This window comes from Phasianus colchicus, chromosome 4, assembly GCF_987193195.1.
Source record: "Phasianus colchicus chromosome 4, bPhaCol1.hap1.1, whole genome shotgun sequence".
NCBI lineage: Eukaryota > Metazoa > Chordata > Aves > Galliformes > Phasianidae > Phasianus > Phasianus colchicus.
In genome coordinates this window covers 67,574,375-67,595,899 of record NC_143439.1, presented here as the reverse complement: position 1 = coordinate 67,595,899, position 21,525 = coordinate 67,574,375, and positions in this window count along the sequence as shown.

Genomic DNA, 21,525 nt, shown 5'->3' with positions numbered 1-21,525 from the left:
GCTTACAAGCGCAGCTAGAAGATGCACATGCAAGAGAACGTTTTACCCACTTCCCTTTGACCTGTGGGCTGATGCAGCCATAAGAGATAGCTGTTTGGGGACAATACACTTCTCAGCACCCCTCCAGCTTCTCCCTATTCACATGTCAAAGGGAAGCATTAATTCTGTGGAAGGGGTGTTTACTTCACTGACAAGAAGTTGGAATACAGTTTGGGATTCTCCTTGTTTAACCTAAAGGTCTTAAGATAAATATCTACAACCAAGCTTTCTCCCCACCGATTAGAAAGCAAGTTCAGAGAGCAATTGGTAGCCATTTATCTGACTCATTTTAGACATCTGAAACCTAGAAGCACCCATTTCTGTCCATTAAGAAAAAGAAAATGGATAAACAAATATTAGGATCATAATCTAAAGCTGAATGTAGTAAACTTCTGTTTTTCATTTCTCTGCACAACCTGTGCCACTCTCTGATCATAAGCAAATGCACGAGGGAAATTTTTACCAAGCAGTGGAAAGCTTTAATTAGAGAATGTAAGGATAATTCAACTTCTCTGGCTTCCTTCAGATAGACATGATCCATTCTCAAACTCTTATTCCCCTCCTGCCCACTCATTAGAGAAGTTTTTACTGTCCTTAAAGCCCCAGTGTTATTTCTTCTCAGAAATGTGATCACTGTAATTGTATTCTGCACAGCAAATGGATGCCTCTATAAATGAAAGAGGTACAGAAGCAACTGTTAGACCTTTCACTTGCTTGTGAATGAGTAGTTATTTAAACTACAGCAGTGGGCAGCCTAAAAGCAGGAGAACTTTAGTTTTATATACTACATCCTATATGATGTGGGCTATTTCTCATAGCTGTGCAAAAGTTCTTCACAGAATGTTGAACCTGCAAGAACACAAGGACTGTGACTGACTGTAGAGCAGCTCAATCACTTACTTTTCAGTAAACTTCCAATTAAGCAGCATTGTTAGATGAGATACTACTTTGAACGTGTATGGTAAAGATATTCAGTTTACGCCTGCAGCTCAGCTTGCTGTCAGTCTCACTCTCCATATGCAATAGCTCAGATGCACACTGTGTTTATAGTGAGACTCTTAGGTAGTTGCTCCTTCATGCCCTGAATCAGTGTGTACATGTCAATCTGTTTCTAGATCCAGCAGTTCACTACAGGAACTGCAAGACCACTGAGACATCCTAGGAGCAATAAATAGAGTCACAAAATATCCTGAATTGGAAGGTACCCAAAAGGATCATCAAATCCAACTCCTAAATGATGAATAAAAGAAATAAAAGAATATCAGGAGGGGTAATGTAAGCATTTAAATGAAATGATAAGTTGTGTAAGAGAAATTATGGAAAGTATATAGATGGAATCCTTTGGTGAGACTGAACACGAAGCACTTCGCTGCTGCAGCAGAGGTCATTATTATATCTGCTCTCAGTTCAGGAATCCTGTTCATTCAGGAAAAGCTTTAGGAATTTCATTACAAATTACAACGTAGGATGCACTTTAAAAAAAAAATCTTCCACAGAAATTCATAGTTCTAATCTACTCAGTGCTTGCAGTTATCCAAAATGGAAGCTGCCACAGACATTTTTCACAGTTCAGATATGGAAACTGTGATGATATAAACACAGGCACCCAACATAAAGCTCCATTAGGTGAAATGGGCTTTGTAAGACAGTAATCACAAACACTATGCTAACCCTCACAGCCTTTTTCTTGAATCCTTCTATACTTCAAAATCCCCCTAGAAAATACTCCCAACCCATAGACTAACTCCAAATCACCACACATTTGAAAGATTCTCTTTCTTCCCCCTCCCTTTTTTTACACCGATTCAACTTTTCTTCAGTAACCAAAGGCATATTTCATGCATTTTGGTGTGCCCTTCAGTTAGAATTGGAATATAAGAGGGAAGAAGTTTGCAAAGCAAATGAAGGAACATTATCATGGATTTCAGATATGAAAGACAACTGGCACCTTCAGAGCATTCTAGTCTCCAGGCAGCTCTCTATGTTGAAAGGAGTCAGGATTGCAGAACTTAATTTAGAGGCCTTTTCTTTCATATGTATGGATAAGCTTCCATTTGAAGCAGGTTGTGAAGTTACCTAACCTTGCTTGCATGATTGTTCTCTTCTTTCCTGGTATAAGAGAAGGGAAACTGAGGTAGCTCACTTTTCATACTTCTTACTTTAGTGAAAGAATCATTTTGGTTGCTGAAAAACTCTTGTTGCCATGGGCACTGTGAAAGCAGAAATGTTTCTGTAGGTTTAGATAAGGAAAATCTTTGGAGGAAGTGATAATAGAAAAATTCACAGTGTGAGAAGTACACAATAATTCTGTGCCACCTCTGAAATAACCTTGTTTTACTACTGGCAGAAGAGAAGCTTAAGCAAAAACTTATAACTGAGGAATCAGCTTTCCTTGGCACTACCCTAGGAAAGATATGGAGACAGACAGATGCCTTCTGTCCTATGTGCTTATTAGCACTGAATTTATTCCTTAGTGTAAGGTTTTGCTATGTAGTACAGGATCTCTACTCACAACAGAGACAGAAGTGAATATTAAATACAAATACACTTACATTTTCTATATATTTTTTTTTAGTCAGCCATAGTTACTTTCACATAGCATATTCATATTGCATTTACTTTATTAGCCTCCTGGCCAGAATACTTCTCAGGAGTAATGCCTATTGGTGATTAGAAGGCTGCATATTCTTAAAGCACTACTCATCACCAGCCAAAGCCAGTTTTCATTTGAATGACATAATAAATTCCTAATAAAAGTTTCCAAACAATAACTCTTCTTCAGCAAAGATTCATAGCCTCAAGTAGCTTTAGTGCAGCAGCACTGAGGTTAGCAGAACATACTGCTATGAGAGGTTTGCAGCTGTGGCTTGAGTAAAGTTCAAGGCCTATAATGCTTGAGATACAATATGGAAAATTGTGATGGATTTAAGAAAAAAATATTTTCTCTGTGAGGACAGTAGATTACTGGAATCTCTACCCCTGCAGATTATAGAACTGACCAAGACCGATTTCACAGAATTACAGAATGACCCAGGTTGGAAGGGACCTCAAGGATTATGAATCTCCAACCTGCTCACCGCATACAGGGCCACCAACCTCCACATTTAATACAGAAGCTGCCCAGGGCCCCATCCAATCTGGCCTTGAACACCTCTAGGGACGGAGCATCCATAACCTCTTTGGGCAGCCTGTTCCAGCACCTCACCACTCTCATTGTAAAGAGCTTCCCCCTGAAATCCAACCTAAATCTTCCCTCCTTCAATTTAAAACCATTTCCCCTTGTCCTGCTGTTATCTACCCTTTCAAACAGTTAACTCCTCTTTTGTTTAAAGGCTCTATTTAGGCACTGAAAGGCTGCTATTAGGTCAAACGTTGTCTTGTTTTTCATAAGACTGCAACAAAACCAAGAAGCTGCACCTCCTGCTATAATCAGGTATACAGAACTGATCACTCTTGTAGCCAGTGCTGATGCATACTTATTTTTATTATCAATAAATGAAAATAGAGCTCTGTTTTTCTCTTTGACCTGTATTACTTAGTTTTGATCCACTCTTAGTCCCAGGCTTAGCCAGCAGTTTATACCTGAAAGCTTACACATGCACAGTCAAATAGAAAACTTAAAGCTTAAACTAAGTCACTTACTGAGGATCATATTCAGCGAGGCATCATAACATCATACTGCAAGGAAACTGCACAGATATAACTTCAGGTGACATCATGCTCAAAAAGCAGTTCTGTCACACAGTCAACTGACATGCAGAAAAACTCAAGGAGCACTTGACTTCTCAATGTTTATGAGGGAGTAAGATGCTTAACTCGCTGTTTTAGGTCAGCTTTCAATTGGCCTCAGCTGTTGAACCAGGTGTCTGCTAACAGTTCTTCCAATCCTCCGTACTGAGACAGATCTGTAGTTGTTAACAAGGTTTGGTGAGAGATGGTGTTATCAGTACAGTTGCTCATTGTTTGCCTGAGTAAGGCCTTGTATGTTTAATTGTATGGTGCATGTAATATTTTGTCCCTGTTTTGGACTTTGATTGTAGTATTTTCTGTGCTTCCTTCCACATCAGGCATTTAAATTCAGTCTTCTGAATTGTCTGTTCTATCCCCTCACTGCATAAGAACGAGAGAATCTGCCACCTGATTACATGCCAAAAACAAGCTAACAACTTTATAGTGGTAGTAGCCAGTACTTACTGCATAGATTTGAAGGTGTGTGCTTTAGTAATTTTGTACTTCTTTTTCTTCCTTGAAAATTCTCATTTTCCTTTCAGAAATCTGATTTTTGCAGCCAATAAGTGTGTGCCATTCCTGCCAAAGTGCACTTACAGAGTAAGTACCTCTATTTGTTAAATGTTACTCCCAAATCCAAGTATATTTAATGAATACACTGGGCTGTGTTTTCTGTATGGACTGTTCACCTCTATGTGGTTACAGAGTTGCTTGACAGAAACAAATGGCTTTGGAGACCTCATTTCCTCAGGTGGAAACACAAGAACACAAAGATGTCAGGAAAAGGGGGGGGGGGGGGGAAGAGAAAGAAAAAAAAAAAAAAAAAGAATGAGTCTGTGGAAGTACAGAAGGGGAAAATGTCTTTGAAATTCACCAGGCTCTTTCAATCACTCATGTTTTTCCTATTGACATCAATCAATTTCTGTTTTTTATGTATTAAGTTCAGAAGAAAGAAAAGGTGGGTTCTCCCTCTGTGTTGTTCTGGTAAGTTAAAAAAGTAATCCCAGGTGGTATACAAAGAAAAGAAAAAGTAGAGGAATACAAAATCATATGTGGTTGATAAACAGAGGGAGGAAGAAATTAAGAAAATAATTGGAAAGACAAAAATAAACCTGAAAATCAGTACTGTATATAAATACAGTGGTAGACATTTAAGTACTTTTTCTGACTTTCATATTGTTCATTAAACCTATATTTCAAAAGCTTCCTGAAATATTTCAGAAAAATATTCCTCATCAAGCAAGTTAATCAAGTGTCTGATTCAGTTAATGAAGCTGTTTGAGACTCAACTGTCTTGCCGTTCTTCTGATTGTTTTTCTTATGTAAAAAAAGGGGGAAGAAAAACAAACGTGTAGAAGTGAAAAATATTCCATAAATTGCACAGGAAGGAGCAAAGAGAGATACTGAGCTAAGAATTTAGAAAAAGAAAAGAGAGAAAGTAAGAATAGTTGGATAGCAGGATCAGGTCTATGGTCCATCACCCCAAGATTATGCATAGTATATATCTATAAAAGAGTATCAGAAAATGGAAGCATGCATTTCCTTTTAGGTCTTTACCGTTTATCAGTCATCTTGAAGTTAGGGTCTTTCTAACTCAGATGTAATTTCAGTGTATTTAATCTCACTCTGCATTTCTTTATCACAGTTTTTTTCAGTTTTAATGCATTAAGGACATATTTTAGTGTGGGCAACAGTGACAATCAGAATTGTAAAATGACTATAATTACTCTTAAATCTAAAATGTGCTTAGAGCGTATAAAAGCAAACAAAATAATAACAAAATAATCTCTGTATTCCCTTATGACATATTCAGTTACACTCCCGCATGTTGTCATAGCGGCCAACAATATGGCAGTTTAAGAAGTGATTACTAAAGAGAGGGGAAACTGATTAAGTATTTAATGCAGTGGTCTGAATGCAACTTCCAGCCAAAGAAATCCTTAAAACACAATTACCACTAAGCGATAAGGTATCAAGAAGAAACCACATGTTCAGTTTCTAATATTAACTTCATGTCCATCTAAAACTATGTAAATTGCTAGCTCTGAAAGTTAATCATGATGACTTTGGTTACAAACCCAACATGTGAGACTCCCTATTACACAGAGCAAAGATGGAGAGGAAGAGCAGGTGAGAAACGGAGGGACAAAAGATGTAACACACACCGCCTTCCTAAAGAATGTTCACCATGCCTCACTTAGTGCCAATACTTAGTAAATTATCTTTGTAATGTTTATATAACAAATGCAAATAGAATCATAGAATAGCTTGAGTTGGAAAGGACCTCAAAGCTTATCTACTTACAACACCTCTGCCATGGGCAGGGTTGCTGACCACTAGATCAGTCACAAATCAAGTTGCCCATGGCCCCATCCAGTCTGGCATTGAACACCTCCAGGAATAGAGCATTCACAACCTCCACATATGATTGTTGAAAACACAAACTGCTCCATTAGTCCCATGGATTACTCAACCAGCAAGATATTCCAATGTGTTCACTGAATCAACCAGTCCAAATATTAGGAGCTAAAGAGTCAGGATTATATTGATGGGCATATTGATTTAATAGCCTGTCTTGAGAATAAAGAGTCCAAAAACTGTCAGAGGCATATTTTCTGATTCAGTTATGACTCATGGAATCTTTATTACTATGTAGTATTTAACACTGCGTAATGTCTATCGTGATCATATTTCCATTATCAGAAGAGTTGACATACATGAAGACTTTGTGACTTACTGGAGAATCTTCCAGCCAGCCTTTCAAAGAATAAATGAATGTGGAACTAAGTGTCACTCTAGCATCTTAATCACTGCATTCTTCTTTCTTTATAGCTAAGTCTAATACATAGCCTGCTGAAGCCTTTATCAGATCTCTCTCCATCATGAAATTAACGTACAGCTGCAGACCATTTAGGCTGAAAAGTTCCTATATGTTAACCAAAAAGAAATCACTCCCAATCACTGAACAAATCCTACAACTTAAGAACTCCCAGGATCTTAGCTTCAAAGCATCTGCATCTAGGGATCGCTTCAGACATATTAAATCAGAGATCTTTAAATACCACACATCTCTTTCAAATGTCAGACATTTTTCTATCAGCTGTAAATATTTCAGCTGAAGTTCAGCTGCCCAACTTCACCAACAACTGTCTCTGGTCAGCCATAATGTGAAACAGATTTAAATCTCACTTCATTGGATAGTCACTCTATATTGACATCACTACAATAAGTGAAGACAAGTCAGTACATTCATCACGGATATTCTAAATAATTTAATGTCTCAATACTTCAGCACACTTTCATTCTTTCTGCAGCAGCTGAGGCAAAATGAAAGTTGTTGTTCATTTTGCAAACACACTTTTCTTGGTCTGAAACTGAAGGTTGAAATACAGTGAGCCTCACCACTTTGTATTGTCGTTTTTCCTATCAGAAGTTTCAATGTTTTGAGGCCAGGTGTGTGGAATCACGCTTCATCGGAAAGGAACATGGACAGCATCAACTGCCTTGATCAAATTTGAGTTCTGAGTTGCAGGAAAACAGTGAAACAAATTGCTTATCACCAACCGTGTACAGAAAGCTCTACTTGAAGAGAAAGTGGCTACACAAAACCCAGTACCCTTCAAATGGCAATGTGTGAGTACCTGTATCTGTTGCTTCAAAGCTACAATGTGGGACTAGAAATTCATCAGACCGTAAAACAGTTGCAGAAATAGAGATGTTTTGTTGCTTTCTTTGGCTAAATGTGCTATGCCATGGATGTCAGTGTCATTCTTAGGGCATATCCATGCCTGTTGGATTCAGTCTGTGACCCAGATGTTCCTTCCCTGCAGACATAGGTGAAGCACAGCTTTCCTTGCTTCCTGTGACTCATACTTAGTTTCTCTATGTGGTCCACAGCTAACAGGGCATAATGGCCCCCAAACCCTCTGTAACGGTTATTAATAAAGATTTATTCTCATTTATAATGCACTATCCTTTAATAAATAGCATGGCAGTTATGATGGAAGGATTCAGACCACCCTAGCAAAAAACAATAATGAGTCTCCATTGTCTGTCATTTCTTGCTCACACAGGAAATCAGTCCTTCTTTCTGTCTTGCCCTTGAAGTGATGGGAAATATGCTGAAGCAGTTGTACAGTAGCCTAATTACTTATCACAAATCTCTTAAATGAGTTCATATTCATTAATGTGGCACCTGGGAAAAGGGCGTTAAATCATCAACAACCTTTTGGCTAACAGAAGGCCTCTAAGCTTGTTATTTGGAGTATACTTCCCAAACAGAGCTTTACCTCCATGCAAGGCTAATCAGACAGGTCAGTTTTTCTTGCAGAACATTAAAACACTAGATACAAGCCTATAGAGATTGATGTTTAAAAGATAGGTAGACATACAGATAGGGCTGTTTCTTTATTTTGCTGGTATACTTTACCATAAATAAGCTCCATCTACTACCTTTGGGAATATCTATGATGCTACTTAAGAAGTAAGTAGGCATACCTGAGCTACCTGTAATCTAGGTGGAAGGAATAATGATACTGTAGGGGGACTCAAGGCATAAACTTAATTTCAATGTAGCTCCTGAGGTATACATGTAGGATTACAAATGTTGCTGAAGGCCTTGTGTTCAGTTATTGCTTATGGCGTAGCTCTGTTTCAGATAGCTGAGGTATGCCTAAACCTTCTACAGCATTGTAGGCCTCAGTTGCTGTGTGGGTCTAGCTTGGCTCTCAGTTTGCTCAAACAATCAAATTCCATCACATCCTATAGTTTGCCATGTTTCTGCTTGCTAAAGTAACTAGAATATTTATAGGTTGCTTGCCACCCAACAGAAAATCAAGATGAATTTTCTTCAATAATTTCCCCAATGACAATATGAATATATTTAATTTCACATTTCCAATAACATTCTAGAACTCTTACCATAAGTTTCCATAATTAATATCATGCTATAATTTCAGCTCCAAGCTACAGCTGTACCCAAGAATGATTCCAGCTGCCAAGAGTGGTCAAGCATATTGCCATGTCTCAAGCTCGCTTGTTATCATAGTCTTTGAGAGACTGAATTCATTCTTATAGACCTATATAGAATCCTCTTATACTGGAGAACTTCAATGACAGTTTTCTAAAGATATGTAGCAGTTTCACCACACTGAAATGATGTAACTTCTGTTATTCTGCAGTTCATGATAATCTACTTTTGTGGATATTAAAATACAAACTGAGTTAAGGATTTGTCTTCCTTATCGAAATGGCAATGTTCATAAGCATGAATAGACATGCCAGACTGGTTTGTGGCAATGCACTGTCCATCTATGTAATGATGTCTTCTTTACTCCAGTTATCTGTGACTCAAAAGCTACAGTGAAGAAAAGAATAGATATCCTAAAATGTCTGGAACTTCTGTGCATTAATTCAGTTTCTGATGGCACCAAGGAGTGCAGGGGGGAGCAGAAACAGAAGTTAGAACTGTGTGTTCATGTTGTGGCTATCCTTAACAGACACTCTTCAAAAAGACTTATCAAAAAGTTAGACTCCAATGTCAGCTTGTAGTTCATTACACAAGACAAGATGGGATGTCTAGGAAGCTCCAGTAATCTAAAACTGGCTAAAAAAAAAAAAGAGCCTGTATGGCAGGCCTGTTTCAATGGCTAAATTAAAAGAAAAATATTAAGAAATGGGACTTTTAAAAAATACTCTAGTGGGTTTTTCAATTCCTTGGCAGAATCTTTGGCTATTTTAATGGCTCTAGATAATTCTTGTGCTCTTGGAGGTGAAGTAGCTTCATGCAGAAAGAGGAAAGGACTGTAAATGAGTATTAAAATGTTAAAATGTTGATTGTTACTACTGGTGCATTATATTTTATGGAAATTAAGTTCAAGGAATTCACAGCTAACAAGGAAGCACAGTCTTTATGAAATCCTGACAGTGTCCTACCTGTTCCCCAAATATTTCTCCTTTGCCATGAATATATAAACCTACAGAGACATTTTGAAGTAAGTGTCTCCCCCTGGCTAAGATTTTTAGTTTACCCAGAATTATGTGATCATCTCATAGAATGAGGCAAAAGTCCATTGAAATGCAAGCAGTGGAAAGGAGGCTGTTTCTGCGTCACTGTTAGAAAAGTACAAGCCTAGGATACAGAACTGCTATATTGCAATTCTTGCCCTGAGGGCTCTCCAATGTTGTTTGTTTGATTTGTTTTTCTTTTTTTTCTTTTTTTTTTCTTTTTTTGCTGTGAGTGGTTTGCATCCTAATCTATACTCATCAAATTAGTGAACAGACTAAACGCAGCGCTCACATTAACACATGGCATCAGTAATGGTTTTATTTTGACTATATTTGATTGGGTATCAACCTAGAAACAAACATCAAACACAGGAAATGGAATATGCATCTTAAACTGAGCAATAATGGAGATGGGGCCTTTTTGTAAAAATACAGTACAACAAATCCACAACTGCCAGGATTTTCACACCTGTTACTTTGCTGCAGGCCATAATACCTGAAACTTCCTGGGCTTAAACTGAAGGAGAAATGCTATTAGTTGTTCCTAGAGCTCTTGGTGCCCATCTAAGCAATTCCAATAGACTTGTCCTTGCAAGTTTAAGCTGCCTGCCTTGTGTTCACACTGACTGACAGGTGAAACAGGATGTTTACTGTCCTTTATTTATCGTGACATTTCCTCACCATTGCTTTGTTCACTTTGAAGCTGGCGCACAGAATCATAGAATATCCCGAGTTGTAAAGATCATTGAGTCCAGCTCCTGGCTCCACATGGGACCGTGCAAAATTTATATTTCTGAAAGGATTATCCCAATGCTCCTTGAGCAGCTCAAGGCCATGCCACTGCTCTCTGGTGCAGACCCTTTCCCTAACCCCCAGCAAATCTCACTGCTCAGAGTAGCACTGAAAGACCGTTCTTCCTTCTGATCTTCCCCATTTGGTATTTGAAAAAGCAGACCTTTCGTTTCTCAAAACACAGTAGCCACACTGTCAGTAGCAGGCATGCTATTCCTCTGCACAAAACTACAGAAACCTTCCTGATCTCATGTCCTTCCCTACTTTTCTTCAATCTCTGGAGTTATTGAATTCAGCATTTCACAGCAGAACCTGAGTTGGAATTGTGTAATCCATATCCAAAATGCAAGTTTCCCTTTCCCTTCTCTTTCTCCTTCCCTTCCCTTCTTTCTTTCCCTTTTCTTTCCCTTTCCTTCCTTCTTTCTCTTTTCTTTCTTTCTTTCATTCCCTTTCCTTTCTTTCTTTTTTTTCTTTCCCTTTCTCTTTTTCAGTGTTGGATGTCAGGTTCATTAATTTCAATAATTACTGTAGCTCCCCATAAGTACGTTCTTTCCGATTACTTGAAGGGTTTATTTTAAACTGGGTACTTCAATATGTATGTCTTGATTAAACTAAATTCCCTTATTTGATTTGATTGCAATCCTCCAACTTCAGATTTTTAATCATTTTTATTGTGCCTTCCTTCCTTCCTTCCTTCCTTCCTTCCTTCCTTCCTTCCTTCCTTCCTTCCTTCCTTCCTTCCTTCCTTCCTTCCTTCCTTCCTTCCTTCCTTCCTTCCTTCCTTCCTTCCTTCCTTTCCTTCCTTCCTTTCCTTCCTTCCTTCCTTCCTTCCTTCCTTCCTTCCTTCCTTCCTTCCTTCCTTCCTTCCTTCCTTCCTTCCTTCCTTTCCTTCCTTCCTTTCCTTCCTTTCCTTCCTTCCTTCCTTCCTTCCTTCCTTCCTTCCTTCCTTCCTTCCTTCCTTCCTTCCTTCCTTCCTTCCTTCCTTCCTTCCTTTCCTTCCTTCCTTTCCTTCCTTTCCTTCCTTCCTTCCTTCCTTCCTTCCTTCCTTCCTTCCTTCCTTCCTTCCTTCCTTCCTTCCTTCCTTCCTTCCTTCCTTCCTTCCTTCCTTCCTTCCTTCCTTCCTTCCTTCCTTCCTTCCTTCCTTCCTTTTTCTGTTGATTATGTGCACTGCATAACTGTGATTACCTCTATCAGATCTTTCTGAATATGCATTGTCTGCTGCGATAACCACCCAAAAAATGAGGAGAAATGACAGAAAGCAATACTGTATTTCAACTGGGATGTATAAACGTGGATGGATCAGTGACACATACATCTGCACATATATTTGTATTATTTTCTAACATCAATACAACACTTAAAGATTTGCTGCACCCACTCTAGTTACCTGCAATTCCAGTGTGAATTAATGATCCTTGTATACAGTTTATGCATCTGCTTTATACTGCACATCAATAAAGGTACATCAAATTCAAACCCTTCTCTATTATGGATGGAAACACTGAAGCAAAGCAGTACAGCAGTTACCTTGTAATGAGTTATAGGTTGATCCTTTATTCAGGTCAAAGAAAATACTGCTGTACTTCCAGCTATGCAAAATAAGTACAGAATGTGACCCCACACTGCACCAACTTCCTGGCCTAAAAGTAGGTATTAAATATCCACCCAGTGACAAGATTATCCATCCCATAGGGGGCAATCTGAAAACTGTCATGTCTGGTGTGGCTCTCCAGCCCCAGTAGAGTGAAAGCTTTGTTAATGGGAGATAAAAATCCAAAGCACATTTACCATCATACTGACTGGCCAAGACAGACGTGGTGCTGTCAGAGATATGTAAAAACATATCAAAAAGCTTTCTGCAGTGCAACATGTTTTACAGGGGAAAAAAAAAGGAGGATATTGTCTCTCTTCTCCCTTACCCTCCTCAAATCATAAAATTGGCATTCTCTTGACAAAATAAGGAATTTTAGCCTTTTGAATATAGCACATTGAAATTCTGCACAGTGCCGTACAGAGACTGATTTAATTGAACCTAACATTTAAAGGAAGGGCATTCTACAGACAGGAGGTATATACTGAATCACGGTGTAGAGGACACAGAAAATGTATTGCAGTAACTCTCTCTCTCTATTTCTGTTCCTGCTACAGTGCTATAGGCATTCTGTGAGACCTGACTCATATGATCTGGGCTCATTCCCTTCTTCTGCAAGAAATTTCTGTGCCTCAGTTTCCCACATTTTAAAGAAGGATAGCAATGTTTCATTTCAATATTTTACCTTTCTCTCTTTCTTTTCTGCTCTTTCTCCCAGATCCCTTTCTGTCTTCAAGCATCAAAGACCTTTTTTTTTTTCTAGAGGTGATCTAATTTCAGCATACCTATCTGGACTGTGAACAAAGAAATTTCAGATTGCTTTTAGATTTGAAGCCTCTTGCTTCTATCTTAAACGTGAAGAGGAGTTTATGATGGTAAAAGTTTGCCTTAATTTTTCAACTATACTGTGTATATATACTCTTCCCTTCTTTACTCTTGAGAGCCTCTTCCAGTCCTTTTGGGCCACAATCTGAAAGGGTATCACACAGGCTTGAGGGCATGGAGATCTGGCGATCACCACAAACTTAAGTCTCATAGCAGACTTTGAGCAGTATGGGAATGAAGTGAGAAAGTCATTTAGGGACAGAAAACCACCATACTCCCTCTTTCCTCTGCACTGCATTCCACATAAGCTAGAGTAACTACCCTGTTCCATACTGTAAAGTTTTGGATGCAAAACCCTTCAGAATTCACTCTGCATGTGACTGGGCCCACCTTCATCCCTAGGTTGAAAAATGGATTATGTGATTGTTTGGGAAGTTTCCCATTCCTGAGACCTGCTGTCTGCATCAGTTCCCAGGGTGATCAAATAGATTGCCTTTGCACTTGGAAGCTCAGCACTTTGCAGGATTGATATGGCTTGGTGCTGCACAGTCAAGGGGAAGTAGTTTGGTATAGACATTCAATTGATACAACTATGAAGGATTTATGTAGTCCAGCTGCTTTTTAATGCAAACACAAATAGTATAGAGTGGGAGAAGGAGAGTGGGAGAAAAGTGGGAAGAAATAAAAGTCCAGCAACATGGGAAAAATGAAGCAACATAGCAGGGGAGAACAGAAGATGGGAACAAGCAAGGAAGATCAAATCCTGGTACGCACCAAGTTCATTGAAAAGGAAGCATTTAAGCCTCTGATAAAGTAAGTTTTTGACACCTTCCACACACATTTTTCCTTTACAGCATCAAATGGGCAATAGACAGGAAAAAGGAAAGAGTCAGGGAAGCTAAAACTCATCTGCATTCAGCTCGCTTTCTTCTATTTATTCTTCCTAATCATCTAACTTCATAATTTGTAACAAATATAGCTTATATGTAGATTGTTAGATTACATTTTATTTAACCAAAACATTCAACTATTTGCTGGGCAAAACTAAATCCAAAACTAAAACAACTCCACAGTTAACCTCAAATAAAAGATCTGCTCCTGGTCTTATTAACCCCAGAGACTGACTTTTCATTGATTTTCTGCAAGCAGGGTCAAGCTCGAATAACCTTCCTGGTGTGAGCAAGCTGAATAAAAGCAGTGGAGTTCAGCAGGAGTTAGACACTTGACTACAATCCCATACAAAGCCTGATTTGTTCTGTCTTACATGGAGGTTAATTAACGTTAGTTTCTTCACACTGAAGTCAGGATACTCCATGTCTTTCAGTGGTTTGGAAAAACTCAGTCAAAACACAATGCTATGGGTATTACATGTACCCAGTCATAGGGGAATTCGCACTGCGAACTGGTGCATTCCTTCATTAGTCCACCAGGTTAACAGAGAGGCTCCTGCAAAAGGTGGGCTCAGCAGAAGCCCAACTTAGGTGTATATGAAGACCCCTATGGAAACTACCACTCTAATCCATTTTTAGAGGTTTTAGGAAGACCGTTGCTGGAGAACCAACAGTAAATGTTGGATATCAACAGTTTTCTGTGCATTGACACCAATACCATCAACGTTCCTGCTGCTCATGTCCTGGAGGACTCACAGTCTTAGGCAATGATATCTCAAGCAAATAACATCCTGTAGACTTGAGCTCTTAGTCCCCATGACTTATATTGCATCTAACAGATGTGTGAAATATATTGCCCTGTAAAATGAAATAAAATTAAATGAACAAACGAGATTTAAAAAAAGCAATTGGAATAGCAGTAATGACTAAAAGAAAATCTAGCCCTTCGAGGCTTCAAAGTGCTTTGCAAATGCTATCTCATTAACATTAAGTAAGGTGTTCTTATGCTTATTTAATAGGTTTGGAAGGGTGGTTCTTTTTCCCCTCGTATCTAGCAATTAACATAATTTTACAAATGCACTTTAATTATACTTAAAAAATAGAATAAATATTTTTCCAACATTTTGATTTAAACAAGCATTTAATCTAGCCCTATTAAGACCTACCATATGTTTTGCATACCATAGGCTATTACAAGAGCAGCTCCTCTGGAGGTTTTCAGTGATGGAGGAAATTAAGTTATTTGACATGGGCAGCCTCATTTGTAATTGACTCAAAATTATAGACACAATAAATAATTATTATTAAAATGCATTAACAGTGTAATAACTGGGTAGTCATTTTGATGGCCCTTAATAAGCCACTATAGCTGAAAGTGCATCAAGCAGCATTTGTAAAGTACGGAAGATCTGGCAGCACTGCAGCTTCAGTGGTAGTTGAAATGTGTTATTCAAGTTACTGCCAATTTTGGTGGCGAGGGTACGGTTACTCGTTTCACTCAGTGCCAGCTGTCATGATGTAATCTGAATTAGTTATGCGTTACCTTAGAATCACACAAGCCTAAAACATTTTCAGTTACAGGGCCAAGAACTGTAGTTGCCCTTATGGTTGTAGGCAATAGCATAGCGTTCACTGTGTTCGCTCTGTAGCAGAGGAGCTGTTAAAGCACTACCCTCATCCTGAGATAAAGGGACAAACCCCATTTCAAATCCAGCAGTGACAAAGTAAAGAAGAATTTCCCCTATCTACGACTGTTTACAAGGGTGGAAAGTGATAGGACAAGGGGGAATGGTTTTAAACTGAGACAGGGGAGGTTTAGGTTAGATATTAGGAGGAAATTTTTCACACAGAGGATGGTGAGGCACTGGAACAGGTTGCCCAAGGAGGCTGTGGATGCCCCATCCCTGCAGGCATTGAAGGCCAGGCTGGATGTGGCTCTGGGCAGCCTGGTCTGGTGGTTGGTGACCCTGCACATAGCAGAGGGTTGAAACTAGATGATCATTGTGGTCGTTTTCAATCCAGGCCATTCTGTGATTCTATGATACCTGGTAGTGATCCTGTCTCTTTGTATGAGTTCATATCCAATTTATATTAAGCAATGTCAGTTCTGTATGTAATCTCTTCAAAAAACAGTACTTCCCAAGGAAGCTCCAAAAAAAATCTGCTGATGTTGACCTGCTCGTAAGTGGGTTTGTTGTTCTTGAGTTTGGGGGGTTGATTTTGTTTTCTTTTTTTTTTAACCAGCATCTATTTTATTCAGCAATGCAGCTGCTCCATGCTGATTTCTGTTTCTGGAATTCACAGGTGCTGAGGACCCTGCAGAATCAGCTGGAACCTTCTCAAAATAATGCACATTTTTACTGACTAAGGGAGCACAATGCTTCAAAGTTTATACAGTTTGCAAGGAGGTAAGTTGGTGTTGCCTCAGGACTATTTCCCATATCACTGCATGATTCTGAGTTACAATGCTCAGAGGAAAAATTCAGCTTAAGGAGCACTAGTGAATCACCAAAACTCGTGTTATTATGAAGAAAAAGCTGACCTAGCAGCATTTTGTTTATTTATTTGAAAGTGAAGATAGTAAATACTTGCCAGTCATGTCCCTGGAAGTGTTCAGGAACTGTGTGGCACTGAGGGACATGAATAGTGGCATGATGGGGACGGGCTGGTGGTTGGACTTGGTGAACTGAGAGGTCTTTTCCAACCTTATTCTATGATTCTGTGTGTGAGCAAACTAAATTTTACACAGCGAGGCAAACTGAGGCATTTGTGTATGAGAAGTATTACTGGGCTATTCTTCCCACATCCAAAGCAATTTTTTCTTTCACCTCTGCCCATAGGATGGTGACTGTATCCCTTGCTCCCCAGCATTACAAAATATGGCTGCACATCTGCTGCCCTTGTCTGTAACTAGAGATGCAACCTCTGGACACAGTTCATCTCCTGTTATCTGACCTACAGGGAAATCTGACTTCAGGATAAGTTAATTTTCTAAGTTTCTTTTATTGCAACTGAAGAGAGGCAGTCACCTCAGAGCATAGGTGCTACCATCTGTAGACACCTGACTTAAACAAGGTGGTTTTTCACTGTGAAGACACTTGTGACTGTCTAGTGATTGTGTGGAAAAACCCAGACAACTAGCTGAGATAGAGAAAGGATTTTAAACTGTCGAAAAAGATTTAACACAGTTCCTCCCTTCTGCCTTTATGAGCTCTTATTGGTGTTTTTCTTATATATATGGTAGAGCAGCTTAGCCAGTGTTCCAGTAAAAAGATGATACTGTTAGCCTAAATTACAGATTAAAGTCAATTAACAATTAATGCCAAAACTTATTTTCTCTCCTGCCTTTTGCCACTTGTCTCATCTGCTCTTTCTGCTGGATTTCAGTCTTTGTAGTCACTGTTCCCTTTTTGTTCTGGTCTTTCTTTGTAATGCTTTGACTTTAAACTAAAGTGAATCTGTACAGCCACTCTATTTATCCGATCACATCCTCTCTACTGCCTCAATCTGCTTTTTTCCACACCCTCTCATGGAACAAGCAGGTGCAGAGACTAACCTGGCTGAAAATTGAAAAGAGACGAGAGGAAAATAAATTGTTTCCTGCAGAACAAGTTTATTAAATTGGCTCGTTGTGTGGCTCAAAGGTAAGGCGTAGAAGGAACATGATTGTCCACAAGGCAGGGAAGACAAGGCTTGTACTCAAGAGTACAAATTTAAGCCAAATAAATGTGAGCATGTAACCCAGCCTTAGTGATTCACCTTGTCTGTTTCTCAATGGAATTAACTACTTTCTATTATTTGGAATGTGTTTTCCTCTGCTAATGTCCAGATTCTGGTTTGGACAGGCTGAACAGTGCAGTAGCAATTTGTTGATACTATTTTTCATTTCTCCCCTGCTAATGACTTTTATTTAACTAAATCCAAGATACTGATAGGTTTGGCTCCATGAATCTATGAGATTCAGTTTCCCATTGTTTATTGTCTTTCCTTGCTCTGGTTTGTCTGGGTGTATATGCTGCAAAATAACTGAGCTTACTAATACATTTCCAGGTAGTGACACTCCAATCATCCAAACTGCGTGTACACCATTGCAGCAGTGAGGCTTTGGTCTGGAGTGAACCAGCTAGGTATGGTAAAACAAAATTAAAGTTTAATTATGGGGATTGTTTATACCAGAGACTGCTCCACACAAACAATATAGACAAAACCATGCTACGTCTGTTTTCCATACAGAAACTACCCTGTGTGACCTTGCCCTCTCTCAAACATTTCCAGCTCAACTCTTCTAACAGGCCAGGATGTAAGAAGCATGTTATAAAACAGGTAACTTTTGTAGGCTAAGATACAGCCTTTAAGATCATTTCAAGCATTTGCAAAAATAAATGCAAGCACGCTCACAAAATAAATTTATTTACAGAGGCACCATATTGGATTTGAAGAGACAAGGATTAAACATAATGTAATGAGGATATAGTCTTCCTAGAGGCTAACCAAGAACCTGATCTGTGCTTTTGAGATACTTGCTATTGTATAGCCAAGGCAACTTAGGAATTTTTTTTTTTTAGTTATTTTCTCTATAGAAACTCTATATGCCTTCAGTGTAGTGCATAAGGTATCAAGAATAGTGTATTATAAACTGAGCTGCTAGGACACACATTTGGCAGCATTCACATATAGTAAAGCCAGATTCAAGGGGAGACATATATAGAGCCAGGTAACTTTTGCAGGTAAAGAGAGCTTTGAGGTTCTCAGAGCTGTCAATGTATCAGATGAATTGAGGGACAAAGGTTTTCCATGGTTATTTATTACTCATGAATGATGCCACGCAAAGAAATAATGAGAAATGCAAGTTGTGTATTTCCACACACAGAAACAGATGCTGGAAGTTGTAGGATTTCTGTTTTCATAGTAAAGAAAAATGAATGTTTCAGGTTTTTAATGACCTGGAATTTCTGCAACAAGGGTACTTTCAAAACACCTATGTAAGTCCCAGGTTAACAAGCTGACTCATGCCAATTTGGTTGATTATTTATCCCCCAAAATCTGACATACTGAAGGTGTTAGATTTATTGAAATTATCAGTATGATTAATATAAATCATTTGAACTACACTGATACAGATGTAAGTTCTGTATTAATACTTTCTGTGTAACACAGTCTCATGCATCTTTAATAAAAGTTGTGAGGATATATTTCATCTTACATGTGTTTTCATGCGTGAATCTTTGACTTCTATACATAAAGCTTTATGAGATCTTCAATGTACGTACATCGCTCCAAAAGTAACACCTCATATTTATTTCATATTTGATAGAGTAAATTCTCAGCTACAAAACACGGTTTTGCAATATAGTCACTACCATCAACTGTGCATTTTCACCAGCAATAAACAAGAGCCCTCATGCCATGCTCGTAGAAATCTGTGTCAGTGGAAGTGACCCACTGTTGCTATCACCACTGCTGAAATGTAGCACCCACCACCTCACTTTGCTCCACTTTTGGTGTCCATAAGTGTTCAGCAAGAATTGATGAGTGTTGATAGGTGTGATTTTTTCAGCATTGTGGAATTCAGTGACGTACCTCTGTTTCATTCACACTTCCATGTCAGACACTGTTTCGTCAGACTGCCCCTCTGCTGCCATCTGTCACACAACAACAACATGTAATGGGATATTGGTGGGAAGGTTCAACCTCTACTGCCTTCACAGAATCACAGAATCACAGAATGGCCAGGGTTGGAAGGGACCTCAAGGATCATGAATCTCCAACCCCCCTGCCACATGCAGGGCCACCAATCATCCCACCTAATGCTAGACCAGGCTGCCCAGGGCCCCATCCAATCTGGCCTTGAACACCTCCAGGGATGGGGCATCCACAACCTCTCTGGGCAGCCTGTTCCAGTACCTCACCACTCTCTCTGAAAAGAATTTCCCCCTGACGTCCAACCTAAATCTCCCTTCCCTCAGCTTAAAACCATTTCCCCTTGTCCTGCTGACACTCACCCTTTCAAAGAGTTGATTCCCCTCCTCTTTGTAGGCTCCCTTTAGGTACTGAAAGGCTCCCTTTAGGTACATTACCACCAACATCTACCTCTGTCATAATGGCCTAACAGAATAAAATAAGAGGCTACTTTTGGAGCAAACTGTGTAAGAACAAGGGCAGAGAAGGACGTTTCATATATTCAAGAGCCATAATGTTATTTCTATGCTATTCTAAAGAAACATTAGTAGTTTTTCATGAGACTGCACCCAGTACATATTTTCCCAGAAAAATGCCATGAAGACATTAGATGTAGCTTTGTTTTTAAAATGTCATTAACTATTTTTTCCTTAGAAGAAATAAAAACAAGAAAATACTATATATTCTGTAATGCTGTAAGGAAGAGCTCGGTGAATCAGAAAACTTCAGACTTGCTGCCAACTAATTACTGTACCTCACAGCCAAGTCACACAAAAGAGAGACGTTTCTGAAGAGCATTATTTTTTGACATTATGTCTACAGAAGTGCCACCACATCATTCATTCAACAGGCAGAATTGATTTTTGCAGCAAAGTTTCACATGTAAAGGAAAGAGAAGAAGAAAGAATCTCTGAGCTTTTTGATGTGCCAAAAACAACAACAACAACAGAAAAACCAACCCTGTGAGAGAAATTCTTTTAAAAGATTGTATTAGTGACAGTAGGGATTCGAGTTGTACATTTGGCCACTGTAAGATAAAGCAGTCACTGCCCGAATGCATTGCAGGAGGAATGTTCCCAGCTCACACTTACTTTCAAACAAAATTCACTGAATGTGGTTGTGGGCTGACATATGCTCTAATCTCCCCTGATGTGGAAAGGGTCAGTTATGTGCTGGTTGTGGATTGCGTGCTTATAATGGAGATGCATCCAAGCACTTGAAGTGGGGGAAATTTAATGGAATCGCTTCATTGTATACTTCTAGGCAAACTCAAACAGTGGAATTTTTTAAGTATATGCTTCTCAACAGCAAAGTTAATGTACCTATATAGATTCTTCCTGATTTGATTTAGATTTGTTTTTATAAATTTCCTATTAGATTTGATGTGAAGGTATATTTGATATGCTTATAGAAACTTTCAAACTCGTCTTCCTCCTCTGACTCTGGTGTTCCCTCAGCTGTTTCTCTCCGACTCTCTCCTCTCTCTAGCCTTTTCTGCCCTCTCTTAAATGTGCTTTCCCAGCGATGGCACCAGGCTTGGCTGATGGACTCATCTGTGTCCATCGCAGAGCCAACTGGAACAGCTGTGTCATCTGATCTCACAGAGGCCAAGACATGCTCATAATTATGCTGGATTAAATTTTCATCAGTGGGAGGACTCACTGGCATTCCCTTTGGAAGCCATCTGTACTCAAAACCCAGGAAGGGGTTCATGATATTGTGCAAAGACCTTTTTTTACAGACTTTCATGAATCAAAAGATAAAGGCAGAGCTGGAGATTGTCTTAAAAGTGGTGGATGAGAGAGAATAGGGAAAGGGAATTTACACCCTTTATCGTTTCATTTCAGGAATTAGTAGAAGGAGATGCAGCTTTGCTTGTCAGTGTGGCTTCTTTTTCTCCTGATCTCTTTCCACATTTCACATCTCTTGAATGCTTTTGGAAGCATTCAATGCCAGGCTGGATGGGGCTTTGAG